General features: G+C 41.5%; 1 protein-coding gene across 20 annotated transcripts in view; it reads right to left on the bottom strand.

Moving 5' to 3' along the window:
* Positions 1 to 14,324, bottom strand: part of ARHGEF28 (Rho guanine nucleotide exchange factor 28) — a 342,857-nt gene that overhangs the window by 191,386 nt on the left and 137,147 nt on the right. The window lies entirely within an intron of this gene.

Below are 14,324 nucleotides of genomic sequence, written 5' to 3'. Positions count from 1 at the left end.
CCATAATAGGATAAGTTACAGTATGCTGCTGCTGCTAAGTCACTTCAGTCCTGTCTGACTCTGTGCGACCCCATAGACGACAGCCCACCAGGCTCCCCCATCCCTGGGATTCTCCAGGCAAGAACACTGGAGCGGGTTGCCATTTCCTTCTCCAATGTATGAAAGTAAAAAGTGAAAGTGAAGTCACTCAGTCGTTACAGTATAATCAAACACTAATATTCTAACAATAAAAATGAATTGCATGCTAATAGAGAAGAAACTAAGAAATATAATGCTGAGGGGGGAAGTCACAAAAGAATACACAAATAAGTTTTAATTAATATGAAGTTTTTAAAAAAGTGAAAACTAAACCTTATATTATATACCAATACGTGGGTGGTAAAACTATGAGAAAAAATAAGATAACGGCTACCTAATAACACCTCTGAGGGTAAAGAGATGAATGTGGCTAGGACGGAATGAGGAGGACTGGTATTACCGGGGTTCAGTGATGTCTGTAGGTCTCTTCCTCTCTCTCCCCATTCACCCACATAGCTGTGTTCAAGACCTTCCTCAGAACAATTAAAATTCTGGGGCTGAGCTCAAGCAGCCATCTCTTCTAAAGATTCCAAAGGGATCCTATAACCATTCAAAGCCAGAGCTGAGATCTGCTACTTTAAATAAATATCTGGTAAACAAAATCCAGATCTATGTCTCCTGTTTATTCCACTGTCTTCCCAATCATCTCTGGGAAGGAAATCCAAAAAAGAGGGGACATATGCATACATATGGCTGATTCACTTTGCTGTACAGCAGAAAATAACATAACATTGTAAAGCAACTATACTCCAATAAAAAAATTTTTTTAAAGAGGTCATTAACTAAAAAATTTCACCAATGAATGAGACCGAAAAATACTTCTGACTTTTACAAGCTATTTTTAACCTACATCACTTGCTGCTACACCAAGACACAGCCTTACACATTAAGCAAAATATTAAACCTGTGGTGGCGACAATAATCTAGGGGCAAATATCTTTAAACAAGTCCTTCTACTGTGTAGGGTTCAGAAGTCTTTCTCTTTTCTAGAGTTTACCAATGTTTTGTAATTCCTGAGTAGAGCCACTAAAATGTATTCAATCCTAAAAGCTTATGAACAAAATATATTTTTTATTTCACATAAATCCTATCAATTAAAATAAGTTCTACTCTGGTTTCCAAAGCCACATATATATTCACAGAGGTTTCAATTTGTGCATCTAAGTCACGGAGCAGACAAACGCTGAAGCAAAAGACTACCACACGCCAGGACCCATGGACAAAGCAGAAGCAGCGCCAGCCCATTTTAGTTTGCAATAAAATAAATATCCTGCCCATGAAATCCTATCCGGTAACTACAGCTCTAGGAAAGTGTGAACAGAAATAAGTAAACTGTCTGACCTACAAAGTTAATTACAGGTTAATCAACCTACATCATGTATCACGATTTGAAAATTTATAGATGTTTATAAAATGATAAGCATAAAAAGAATAAAAAACGATTAGCAAAAATTACACAGAGAGCACCACACACAATCTCTGATATTTTTCAGGATTCTCAATGAGAAAGGGAGGAGAGATTGCATATTATGGCATCTTCCACTTGGGGAGTCTAATCAGGGCTTTGGTGTGTGTATAAACAAATCCACCTTCCACACAGAAGACTGGAGCTTACTGAGTCTAGGATAGGAACTGCAAATATAAACACACTCCTGGGAAAGATATGGAAACACGACGTCCCATGGAGCACAAGACCAACATGGCAGGCATGGTGGGATCATAAAGCTAAAAGGTAGAAGAGGACTGAAAAAGCATAATGGCAGGTTTTAGCTTCCTAAGGGAGAAGGCAGTGGCACCCACTCCAGGACTCTTGCCTGGAAAATCCCACGGACAGAGGAGCCTGGTGGGCTGCAGTCCATGGGGTCGCTAAGAGTTGGACACGACTGAGCGACTTCACTTTCACTTTTCACTTTCCTGCACTGGAGAAGGAAATGGCAACCCACTCCAGTGTTCTTGCCTGGAGAATCCCAGGGACGGGGGAGCCTGGTGGGCTGCCATCTATGGGGTCGCACAGAGTCGGACACGACTGAAGCGACTTAGCAGCAGCAGCAGCTTCCTAAAACATCTGCTCTGTATCAGACACATTTGAGATACTCAGATCATAACAACCCCTGACTGAAAATCTGGGAAAACACCAACTACACACATAATCATTCCAGAAAATTCACATTTTGATACACAGTCCTGGAATGCACTTCATAGATTTTGTATCTCATAGAGGTTGACTATATTTACGTTGTGGGACTAGTACTAAATCAGCTGGAACACTAAAACATCCTTATCAGAACTCAACAATGGCAATCCCATCTCTGGCTTTCACAATCTGGGGACATTCCCAGACTGACTTGTACAATATGGGCACCGACACAAGATATGAAGACCAGACACAACCCTGTCTAGTGCAAAGGGATCGGATTAAAGAGGTCAGAGACCTAGAATTGAACACCTACAGTGATGCAGCTCTGGGAAGACCACTGAATTCTCAAATCTTAAGTTGCTTCATCTGTAAAAGGAAAGAAGTATCTGCTCAGCCTAGTATCCAAGATTGTCAGGGGCCTGTAACGAAAATAAGATATGAGACAGGGTTCTCTAGAACTAAGAAAGCCTATATTGGGGGACTTACCAGGCATACATATTTGTCTGGTCTTTTTAATACAAAAATATAATAAACACTCGCTAAATAGATCTATGTATATTCGAAAGCAGTCTCCCTCTGGTTATAATTAAACATCATAATTTAAGGGAACTAGTTATCTGCTTAAGAGGCACTATAATTGCATCAGTGTAAGACACCAGATGTGCCATTAAGACAAATGTGCATCAATCCCACGGCTTGGGCAGCAGGCGGTCATCAGGTGCCATAAGCAGTAATTATGTCATACTTGCTTTTCCAGCCTGTGCAACAGACTTTTTACATCTGTTAATATTTCTTCAAGGCTCTGATTTCCATCTACCACTCATTCATTCAGTTGATATTTGTTGACAGCCTACGATACATTGGGCATTCTTCTGCTCTCCCCTCACACCACAGCGGAGCCTCTGGAATTCCCAGGCACCCTTCCAAGTGACCCTCCAGGAACCCTGTTCTGTTTGGAAGACAAATGAAAATATACCACAATCTAATTCTATTATTGACAAGAAGGAAAAGCATAGACTCATCATATCTTGGAAATGGCCTTTTGAAGTTTGCATTGAGAATCTGAATTTAAGCACAACCAGGAAACTGGCCACACATCTGCCTTGCCCTGGAAGCCACAGATCCAAGCCTGCATGGAGAAATATTCAACTTGGTAGCTATGAGCTGCAACTTTAGTGGGAGATCTTATCCCCTCCTTCAGAACAGGGGCACACTTAGGAAGGGATATTCTGGTGAGAGAAGGAGAAGATAAATGGGGTAACCAAACAGAATACCAATATATAAAATGAAGTCCACCTGGGATGAGAGTGAGGATGGAAATTCAGAAAAAGTTAATTAGAAGTCCAGATGGCAGCTGTTAGGCATGAATGAGAATCAGTCACCACGTCTACTTTTATCTCATCCTTGCTAGGTGCCAGTGACTACAAGGACTTTACACTTCTTGTTTCCCTCTAACATTTGCTATACTTCATCTCATCCATTCCTGACTAGCACTGCACAAGGTAGGGGCAGAAACAGAAGCGTGACACAATTATGCAACTGCCCAAACTCACTCAGGTAGTAAATGGAGCATCAAGAATCTGAACCCAGATTCTTCTACTTCTAAAACTCAAGTTCCTAACTATTACGCTTCCCACTGTTGCAGTTCAGACGCGCAGTCCTGTCCAACTCTTTGCGACCCCATGCACTGCAGCATGCCATGCTTCTCTGACCTCCAGTATCTCCCAGAGTTTACTCAAACTCACGTTCATTGAGTCAGTGATGCCATCCAATCATCTCATCCTCTGTCTCCCACTTCTCCTCCTGCCCTCAGTCTTTCCCAGAATCAGGGTCTTTTCCAATGAGTTGGCTCTTCGGCAAAGATAACGAGATAAAAGAAGACAAACCCAAGACAAGAAGAGCGGAAAGACAGAACTTGGATACATCAACAGATTGAGAGTGGGGAAGAGCAAGCGGCAGGAAACTAAGCCTCACCAACCCTAAGAGCTCAGGCGTGCACCCCCACTCTCCAGAAGGCCGTCTGTCTCCACACACAAGTGCGTGTGCACACACTCACTCTCTCATGACAAATCTGCAAAACAAAAGCTGCTACAGCTCCAGGTATGGGGAAGAGAAAGTGGGCGTGTAAGAATCACTATGAGACAAAACCTGGGGTAGAAAGACAGAAGACCTGAGGGCTATACAGACTTGTGCCCACATCATGACCCATATTTGAAAGAATCAAGACAAGGCCTTGTAAAGTTCACCGGGGCCCACCAAAGGGGCCGCTGTTCCAGGACACCCGTTTGACCACTTCCCTAAGAGCGCCCCACCACTTCCAGCTTGCTGCCCGCCCCCATGCCAGGCCTCACCCACCCATCTTCAACCATCAGCCTTTTTAAGCTCCAAGCATTTGGAAGTTTTTAACCAATATTTGATTTAATTTTTAAATAAAGCAGTACATGGAAAGTTAAAAGTGAAAGTATTAGTCGCTCAGTCGTGTCCAACTCTTTGTGACTCCTTGGACTGTAGCCCGCCAGGCTCTTCTTCCCATGGGATTCTCCAGACAAGAATACTGGAGTGGGTAGCCATTCCCTTCTCCAGGGGGTCTTCCTGACCCAGGGATCAAACCAGGGTCTCCTGCATTGCAGGCAGATTCTTTAATGTCTAAGCCAAAAAGTTGCCAGTATTCAAATTCTATTAAAGAAATCTATGAAAACAGTAAAAAAGTTTAACTTTTTTTACTCAAGATAAGCATTAAGAGAATACTTGGCTACAGTCATTTTCAAATCCAGTCTCAGTCTCCCGTGTACAACCCCAGACTGCCCCACACATTTGCAGGCTTCCCAAAAGAGAAAAGCCAGGAATGAAACACTGCCACCCAGAGATGAATTTCAGAACCTTCCACTGCCTTGAATTCTTCGGGAAGCACAGTAGGGATGGGCGTTTGAAAATAAAAGCTTCCACTCACATTGTTTTTTCCTTGAAAATTTTGAGAGTAGGAGAAAATGACCAGAAAATAACCTGAAGAGAACCCTACTCTCTATTTCTCAGGAGTGAGAATAAATATATCATCCTCTACCCTAGTGTCAGGGCCACTGGTGTCCTGTAGGAAGCTTAATTTTTAAGGAAAAGTTTAAGCTGCTTTTTCTTCTTTAAAATACAGTGTCTTAAACACTGTGCTTAATAAGAGTTGTGCTTAGTAAGTGCTTAATAAGAATTTGCTTAATAAGAGTTGACTGACTCAACTGCAGGAAAAGTCCAAGTGACTCAAAGCGGGAGCAGGGCCTTTCTTTAAGAGGTCAATTCTGTGTTAAATTCTTTACCACCAAAAAAATGTATTCTTTAAAAATGACAAGGTAAAAAAAAAGAGAGATGAAAGGCAGAGAAACCAGTTTTAGGTTAAGGGTTTTAAAACTTCACAAAACATACACATTTGTGTGCATGTACATGGCTAAGTATTATGAAACAATTTTACCCATTTACACCGGGACCTCTCTTAAAGATCATTCTCTCCACCACTGGCAGTTATCCAGTGTGTTACCTCAGCAACTGAAGGAATATAATACCAGATTTAAATGTCAGAAGAGAAAGTGTGGAGATATCTGTTCCACCAGGTACTATCAGAAATGCCAGAAGGCTAGAAAGTAATACTGAGTTGAAAAATGTCAAGATTTCCGGGAAAAACATATATCCCAGAATTAGTCAACACCCATGATGCATTAATTTTAAAGTCCTTCCAAATTTTTTTTTAAACCTATAAACTTGTATTTTGTGATAAATCTGTCTTTTATAGGCTTCCTGCCCACTGGTAGGACATCAGCTGATGTTATCTCAAACTTTCTGTCCAGGACAGAGCTTTTAGGGCAGAGAGACAAAGCTGACATTTCACAACGTCTGTGGGACAGCAAGCAAGTCTTGTAATTCATCCCCTTTACTAATAAAACCTGGTACCCAGGTGGCAGCCCACCAACAGGGCCTTGCTCCTAAGCCTCACTTTATTTTCTTTCAATTTCTAGAGCTGGCAGACTGTATTCAAACGCTAAACAAGCTCTGTTTTAAGTGTTAAACAAGCCTTGCCTCTTACAGGTTACAGATCTCTTTCGTCTATTCAAGGAGAGATAAACAGATATCTCCCTCTGTCAAACACCGCTGGCCCTCAAATTCCCTTCTCTTGTTGCCTAGAAAGAGGGGATGTTCCGGGTATGTGGCTTGAAGCAAGATGTAGGTATCACAGAAAAATTGGCAATTCCCACTGAGTCTTTCATAATGAACTGCTAATCCTCACTTAACAGCATTTCCTGCAGATAAGCAATATTATATGATGGTTCTTTAAACTCCTTAAAGAACACTAAACAATTAAGACATGTGTGACAGTGGTAAAGAACCCGCCCACCAATGCAGGAGATGGGGGTTCTATTCCTGGGTCAGGAAGATCCCCTGGAGAAGGAAATGGCAACCCACTCCAGTATTCTTGTGTGGGAAATTCCATGGACAGAAGGAGCCTCGTGGGCTACAGTCCATGAGGTTGCAAAAGAGTCAGACATGACTGAGCAGCTAAAAAACAATGGTTGCTGAATAACCCCTACTCTATTATAAACCTTCTTCCTAAGCCCTTCTGGTTGTCTTCATTTCTTCTCCTTTTATCCCCCATTAAGTTGTAAAATAGAGAAAACAAACATTCTCCTTCAAAGGGAATTTATAAAGACACTATTAATAAGGTAGAGCATCATGCTAACCACTCTTAGGAACAGCAGTACCTCATCATTAAACTTGTGGCCCCATTGAGGCTTCTATTTCTCCTTTAAGTCACCATTCATTACAGTATGACTTGTTTCCACACAGACAGATACTATTAGGTTGGCCCAAAAGTTCACTTGTAAACTTACAGGAAATACCCAAATGAATTTTTAGCCAACCCAATACTTGGCCTGGCCCTTGCAACATGTATTCTGAAACCAGTGTACCATTTCTCTAACTTCTAGATTTAAGTCTGTTCTGTTTACTATAACTCCACTGATGGTGTAACTCCACTTGCAAGGAAAGGTACATAGTGTTGATCTGATCTTTGGAATTAATCATTAAAATACTAGTCTTTGGAATTATTACTAAAGCAAAACAATTCCCTAAGCCATTGTCAGCGGGTCCTACCCATTTCATCCATTGCTTCTCTTTGGAGACAGCTCTCCAGCCAACCATAAAACTACAGAATGAGAAACCAGCTCTCAAAATACATTGGCTATGTTTATACCCAAGACAGCCATGCAAAAAAAGCTGCAAAAGCGCAATCAGCTCACCCTGAAAACTTCTTCCACTTATAGAATCAGCTGTGAAAAAAGACAAAGTTTAACCCTTTAAACTTAATAAAGCAGTCCGACATATTTTCTTTGCTTCATTAAAAATTTTAATGTATATGTCCTACAGATTCAATTCATGGTGCCACCCTTCTTAAATGTTCTTACCACAGGAAAAAAAGAGAAATGGTAATTACACAGTGAGAAGTACGTGTTAATGCTATAGTGGTAATCACGTGCACTATATCAATGCATCTAATCAACATGTGTACACAAACATATCTAACAATATACATCAATTATATCCCAATAAAGCTGAAAAAACAGGTTGCTATGTTTTCACAATTGGTATAATTGATGAAGAGTTCTCATCCACAGCAAAGAACTTCTGCCTATAAGGAGATCTTTGAACAAATGAAGTACTTTTACCTAGAGACCTGAAGAAAAGTCCAAACTCATTTTTCACAACAACAATTTACTTTGGCAACAAATGTCTTGAATCTGAAAATTGTTACTACAAATTGATTTGTAAATGTCTACATATGCTGTGAGAGGGAGTTTTATATGACTTTTTAAAAGTAAACGGGCTTTTCCTTCCTTAAATCGGAAGGCACAGGGGACTTTCCTGGTGGTCCAGTGGCTAAGACTCGGCACTCCCCATGCAGGGGGCCCAGGTGCCATCCCTGGTCAGGGAACGAGACCCTACATGCCACAACTGAAGATCCCACGTGCTGCAACGAAAGCCTGGTGCAGCCAAATAAAAAGAAAAAAATGCATACCCAAGACAGGCTCTACCTACCTCCATAGATCAGGAGAGGCGCTATGTTCCCAGGAGCAAGGCCGTCAAGTCCTCTGAGACGGCATCTACAGTCCCTTCGGGATCTTTACTCAAATGGCAGCCTTCCCACTGCTGCCAAGGTTGGTGATGGCAAGTTTGGTATTTGCAGCCATGTCAGGCTGCTGGAGAAGGCAATGGCACCCCACTCCAGTACTCTTGCCTGGAAAATCCCATGGGCGGAGGAGCCTGGTGGGCTGAAGTCCATGGAGTCGCTAAGAGTCGGACACGACTGAGCGACTTCACTTTCACTTTTCACTTTCATGCATTGGAGAAGGAAACAGCACCCCACTCCAGTGTTCTTGCCTGGAGAACCCCAGGGACGGGGGAGCCTGGTGGGCTGCCGTGTGTGGAGTTGCACAGAGTCGGATACGACTGAAGCAACTTAGCAGCAGCAGCAGGCTGCTGGACACACAAGTGAAAAGAAGTAATTTGAGCAGAAAGGGAAGCCTGCAACTCAAGTTATCTGAGCACCAGCAGAATTAAAAAAAAAAAAAAAAAAGTATTTCAAGCCAGTTAACCTAATTGTCAAAATTATGCCAATCTCTGAAAAAAGATTTCTGTCCAAAAAACAATTTAAAAATCCAGAACAAAAAAAAGTAAATGTGAAGTTTTATTGGTTATTATAGTACTAAAGTTTTACTATAAATGTGAGGTCCTGAGACCCTGCAGAAGCTTTAATCACAAAAGCTATTTCTCAGAAAGAATGGGTTTAATTTTATGAGACAGAAATCCAATTTTATTTATGGCACCAAATTCAATAAAACACAGGCTATTTCCTTTCCTTGGAGAATAACTGAGTTGCATGATGAGTAATGACGGGTAACATGCAGGGCTAAGGAAAGGCTCTGCCTCGCTTTATAAGACACAATAACTCAGACTCTGGCCCTCCTATAGGTTCTCGGGTCTCTCTAATAACTCTTATTTACTGTTTGAAAAGAGAAAAATAATAGATTTATAACAAAATGTGAGGCAATACAGTCGTGCTGCACGGTAAGGCTTGCATCAGGCTCATCCATGACAAAATCATTACAGAAATCAATTTTAGTCATTCCTTAACATCCTCTGTGAGTGAGTGCCAAGTCACTTCAGTCGTGCCTGACTCTTTGAGACCCCACCGGGCTCCTCTGTCCATGGGATTCTCCGGGCAAGAATACTGAAGTGCGTTGTCATGCCTCCTCCAGGGGACCTCCCTGACCCAGGGATCGAAACCATGTCTCTGAAGTCTCCTGCACTGGCAGATGGGTTCTTCACCACTAGCACCACTTGGGAAGCCCAACATCCTCTGTACCCCCCTAAAAAGCATAAATACATACAAAGAATTTTAAATAAATGTTAACAGTACAGTACCAAATAGCTTTTGGGTAGGTCATAGGGGAAATAGTTACTAGAGGAAGAAACCTGTTTTCCATTCATGATGCCCCTATCATTAACACATGGTTAAACTTCAGCGTGCTACATGCCACAGTTTACTCCTTACTTTGCTAATGTAATTTATCTGTCTCAAAGACAAGCAACACTAATAAAACATGTATGCTAAAAAAGCTGCATTGGCTTTGCTGAAAATACTAGACAGTATCAAGTACTAATATTTTAATTCTACAATAACTAAAAGAAAATAATTCTTACAATAAAGTACATTTGATCTGCAGACTCTCTGTAATTGTAATATAAAGTCATTCTATTTTCAACACTTTTTGAGAAATTAATGGCCTTAATGTGAGTAAATCAATGAAAAATAAAAAATAAATTTAAATCATTCTGCTTACAGAGAAAGAAAAGAGAAGCACTGATCACGTAAGATATTCTAAACATCTTGGATCATAACTCTACTACACTGAAGAAGGATCAGAAATGTGACTCAGCAGACTCCTGAACCACCCTCCTCCCATGGAAATGGACAGCTACACACAGAGCAATTCCTACTGAGAGAAATCCAGTAACTACCCCAGTGCCTCCTACACATAAGGCGAAAGAGAAAATACACTGAGATGGGCAGGAAAGGCTGAGACAAACTCTTGCCACTAACCCCAGCCCAGCACAGCCCCATACAGTCAGAAGGGAACACCCAACTTCCAACTTCTCCCTGAGGATTCAAGGGTTTTCACTGTACATATAACACTCCAACTTTTAAGGCTCCCACCTGAGGGATGGGCCCCCAAAATACCTATCTCTGAAGGCTTATACGACTTATATTCATGAATCTCACAGGACCGTAGCAATTAAAGCAACAGCTCTAAGATGGGCACAGAAGCATGCACCATGGCTGTCCCCCAGGGATCAGTGTACAATGAGCAGGCAAGAACACCCAGTCTTTCCCAGGAAGAGATTTGACTGTATATTTTATAAGCTGCTGCCCAATGGTCTAGCTTCTCATTAGTATGTATTGAGGGGCTGGCTGTGATTCTCCCTGGACCCCAAGGAAGCCAGTTGGCAATTCCTTTATTCCTTTGCTCCAGTCCCACTCCAACAGTAAAGCCAGGTCACCAGCGTCTCTCTGAAAGGAACTGCTTTTATGGCTATGACTCAAGCAACAGGTCCCAGATCACCAGGCACTGACAGGCAATGGGGCTTGCATTCACAAGTCCCACAGGATTGTAGTGGATAAAGCAGCAGTTGTTAATGGGTGTGCACATAATCACTTGCTGCAACAATCCCCCTAGGGTTCTTTACAGAAGAGCAAGCTAAAAACACTCATCTTCCAGTCTTTCCCTGGAAGGGATTTGATTGCATGCTTTCCCAGCTCATGCCTTCTAGTCGCCCTGCGTCTAGGTGCTGACTGAGATCCTCCCTTTAGGGCACTGACAGGTCTTGGCACATGCTCAACTACTGGGAACTACCAAGAACAAAACAGTAACTTGGACTATCACAAAGATTTAAGAGGCAACCAGGAGCTTAGGCTGGGATGATTGATTAGGCTCATCTACACAAGAGCAGTCTGTCAAGACTGGGAGAGGTGGCTGTTTTATCTGATGCACACAAAACAAAACAGAGTCAAGGGAAATGAAGAAACATAGTAATAACATCAAAAAAAAAAAAAAAAAAAGATAAATCTCCAAAAACTAATCTTAATGAAATGGAAATAAGTGATTTATCTGTGAGAGAGTTCAAAATAACAAAGATGCTCAGTGAGGTCAGGACAGTAATGCATGTACAAAATGAGAGTTCCAAAAAAAAGAAAATGTTTAAAAGTACCAAACAGAAATAACAGAGCTGAAGAATACAACTGACATTTAAAAATTCAAGAGTTCAACAGTAAACTAAACCAAGTGGAAGAAAGGATCTGCAAACTAGAAAACAAGAGCGTGGAACTCATTTAATCAGAGGACCAAAAAGAAAAACACTGATGTTGTAGAGAAGTTCTCTTACAAGTCTCTAGGCTGCAGGCAAGGTTACCTCAACTACTATAAACTGTTCTTAGAGAAAGTCTAGAAACTTACTAGATGTCAAGGAATTGTTTACAGCACCAAGATTTTATCTTTTGCCTACAGCTCCATTTGTCCAGACCAACTGCAATTTCTTTTTCACATATGTACATACAACCTACTCTCTATACATGGAAATCTGTTCACAAACACACATGAAAGTCAACTTTTACTGAGAATTTAATACGTTCAGACGTTGTTGTAGAAGCCTTATCATACACTATCTAATTCAACCATGGCAACAAGCCAGTGAGTTTGGGGACTACCATGTCTCATTTAAGAAATTAAAACTGTGGCATCAGAACAAAAATAACGTGCCCAGAAGATATTATAGCCAGGAAGCAAATGGGCCAGGACTTGGTATTTAATCTTAATGACTGTTACACTAGAAATGTTTTCCAATAAAATACAATATCTTGCCACGTGAAGCAACTGCTCCAGTTTTTTTCATGAAAAAAAATATAACAATATACACAATATGTACTTACATATCTTGGTGACGTAAGAGCCTGGTAACTAGTGAGAAGTTATGAAAGATTTATGTGTTTGTCAAAATGAGTCTGCCTTGCAAAACGTAAACTACCCTCCAATATCATTGATAAAATTTGTTTTAAAAGCCAAGAGGCTTAAGAAAATGAAGCCCCTTATCCAGAAAATATATATATGCATATGTATAAATGTATATATACACATATGAATGAATATATGTATCTACATATATATGCATAAATGAATATATGAATATATATGTGTGTATATACATGTGAATAAAGTTACTTAGCCAGAAAACATTTTTCCCTTTCCTATGTACAGGAGAGTTACAAAAGTGATATCTAGGAGGTGTGACTCCTTAAAGTCTCAGGATATACCCCTCATTCATTCAAGCATTTTTTGAGTGCCCGCTATATGCCAAGCCCTTTGCTAGATCTGGTGAGCAGAACAGACACCACCAATGCCATCGGGAAGCCCACCCCTTCATTCATATCAGTCAGATACCACACTAAGTGCAGCACATGGGAGTCCGGCATTGCTCAGTGATGAACTAGGCTTGCTGCTGCTGCTGCTGCTGCTGCTGCTGCTGCTGCTGCTGCTGCTGCTGCTAAGTCGCTTCAGTCGTGTCCAACTCTGTGCGGCCCCATCGACAGCAGCCCACCAGGCTCCCCCGTCCTTGGGATTCTCCAGGCAAGAACACTGGAGTGGGTTGCCATTGCCTTCTCCAAAGCATGAAAGTGAAAAGTGAAAGTGAAGTCGCTCAGTCGTGTCCGACTCCTAGAAACCCCATGGACTGCAGCCCACCAGGCTCCTCCATCCATGGGATTTTCCAGGCAAGAGTAATGGAGTGGGGTGCCATTGCCTTCTCTGGAACTAGGCTTGTGAATTCTTTAATCCAAGGTCTTAAGAAATAAGGAACACCCTTAAGTGCCCAGGAAAGTTTAAGTACAACCCTGATAAAGATAAATGCAGATTTTCTCTGATTGTGGCATATGGCCTTATGATTCATCTTTAAAAAATCATATCCCTTTTACCTAGAGTAGGGGCTTCCCGTAGCTCAGCTGGTAAAGAATCCACCTGCAATGCAGGAGACCCTGATTCGATTCCTGGGTCAGGAAGATCCGCTGGAGAAGGGACAGGCTACCCACTTCAGTATTCCTGGGCTTTCCTGGTGGCTCAGCTGGTAAAGAACTGCCTGCAACGCAGGAGACCTGGGTTTGATCCCTGGGTTGGGAAGAGCCCCTGGAGAAGGAAATTGCTTCCCATTCCAGTATTCTGGCCTGGACAATTCCATGGACTGTATAGTCCATGGAGTCACAAAGAGTTGGACACGACTGAGCGACTTTCACTTTACCTAGAGTAGTGCATTTAATCTATCCATGACTGATTTTAAACCAACCTATAACCTGTAACCATCTGGAAGCAGAAATTCTTAAAAACAGCTTTATCCAACCACAAAGCTAAAGGCATGGGGAGAACACAGAAAAAATATCAATAGTATATGTTTTGTTGAATAAATACAGAGTGATATTTCTATCTCCAATAAAATGTCATCTGTAATCGCCGTACGTATTAACTACTAAACAGTGTAGCCTTATGCATGGTACAGGCTTATAATACATCTATATCTCTGTTCACATTAGCTCCACATGGTTTTAAGAGTCTATTTAATGATATTAAGACTCTACGTAGTCTCTCAGAAAAGAAGGGACGTCCAGAAGTAATTCCAAAAGTTAAGATAAATATAGTAAATATAAATGTTCTCAGTGACACTGACATATTTGAAGATGTCAATGCATTAGCTAATTTCCGGCATGGCCACATTTCTCAGTGTTCCACAAGTAGGCTGCATGTTCTTCCTTGCTCAATGACTCTTCCTGTTTGAAAGAGGGCACCAATATCCTCTTGTTACCGCAAGAAAACACGCCAAGGGAAGTGGAAGCATGGCCCAAACCTGCCACAGAGAAACAGCCTTCCCCTCCTTGAGGCAAAGTTCTTCACCTCCTAGAATACAGTGGCCTCACCAGCCCAGAGACGAGCGGCTCAGGACATCAGAGACCCCCAACTTGACCAGGGAAAGGCTT

This window comes from Bos grunniens, chromosome 20 (assembly GCF_055505025.1).
Source record: "Bos grunniens cultivar Pamir isolate PY7600 chromosome 20, Bosgru_T2T1.0, whole genome shotgun sequence".
Lineage (NCBI taxonomy): Eukaryota > Metazoa > Chordata > Mammalia > Artiodactyla > Bovidae > Bos > Bos grunniens.
The sequence above is the reverse complement of the archived record's forward strand: the minus strand, read 5'-3'. Positions and strand labels throughout refer to the sequence as shown.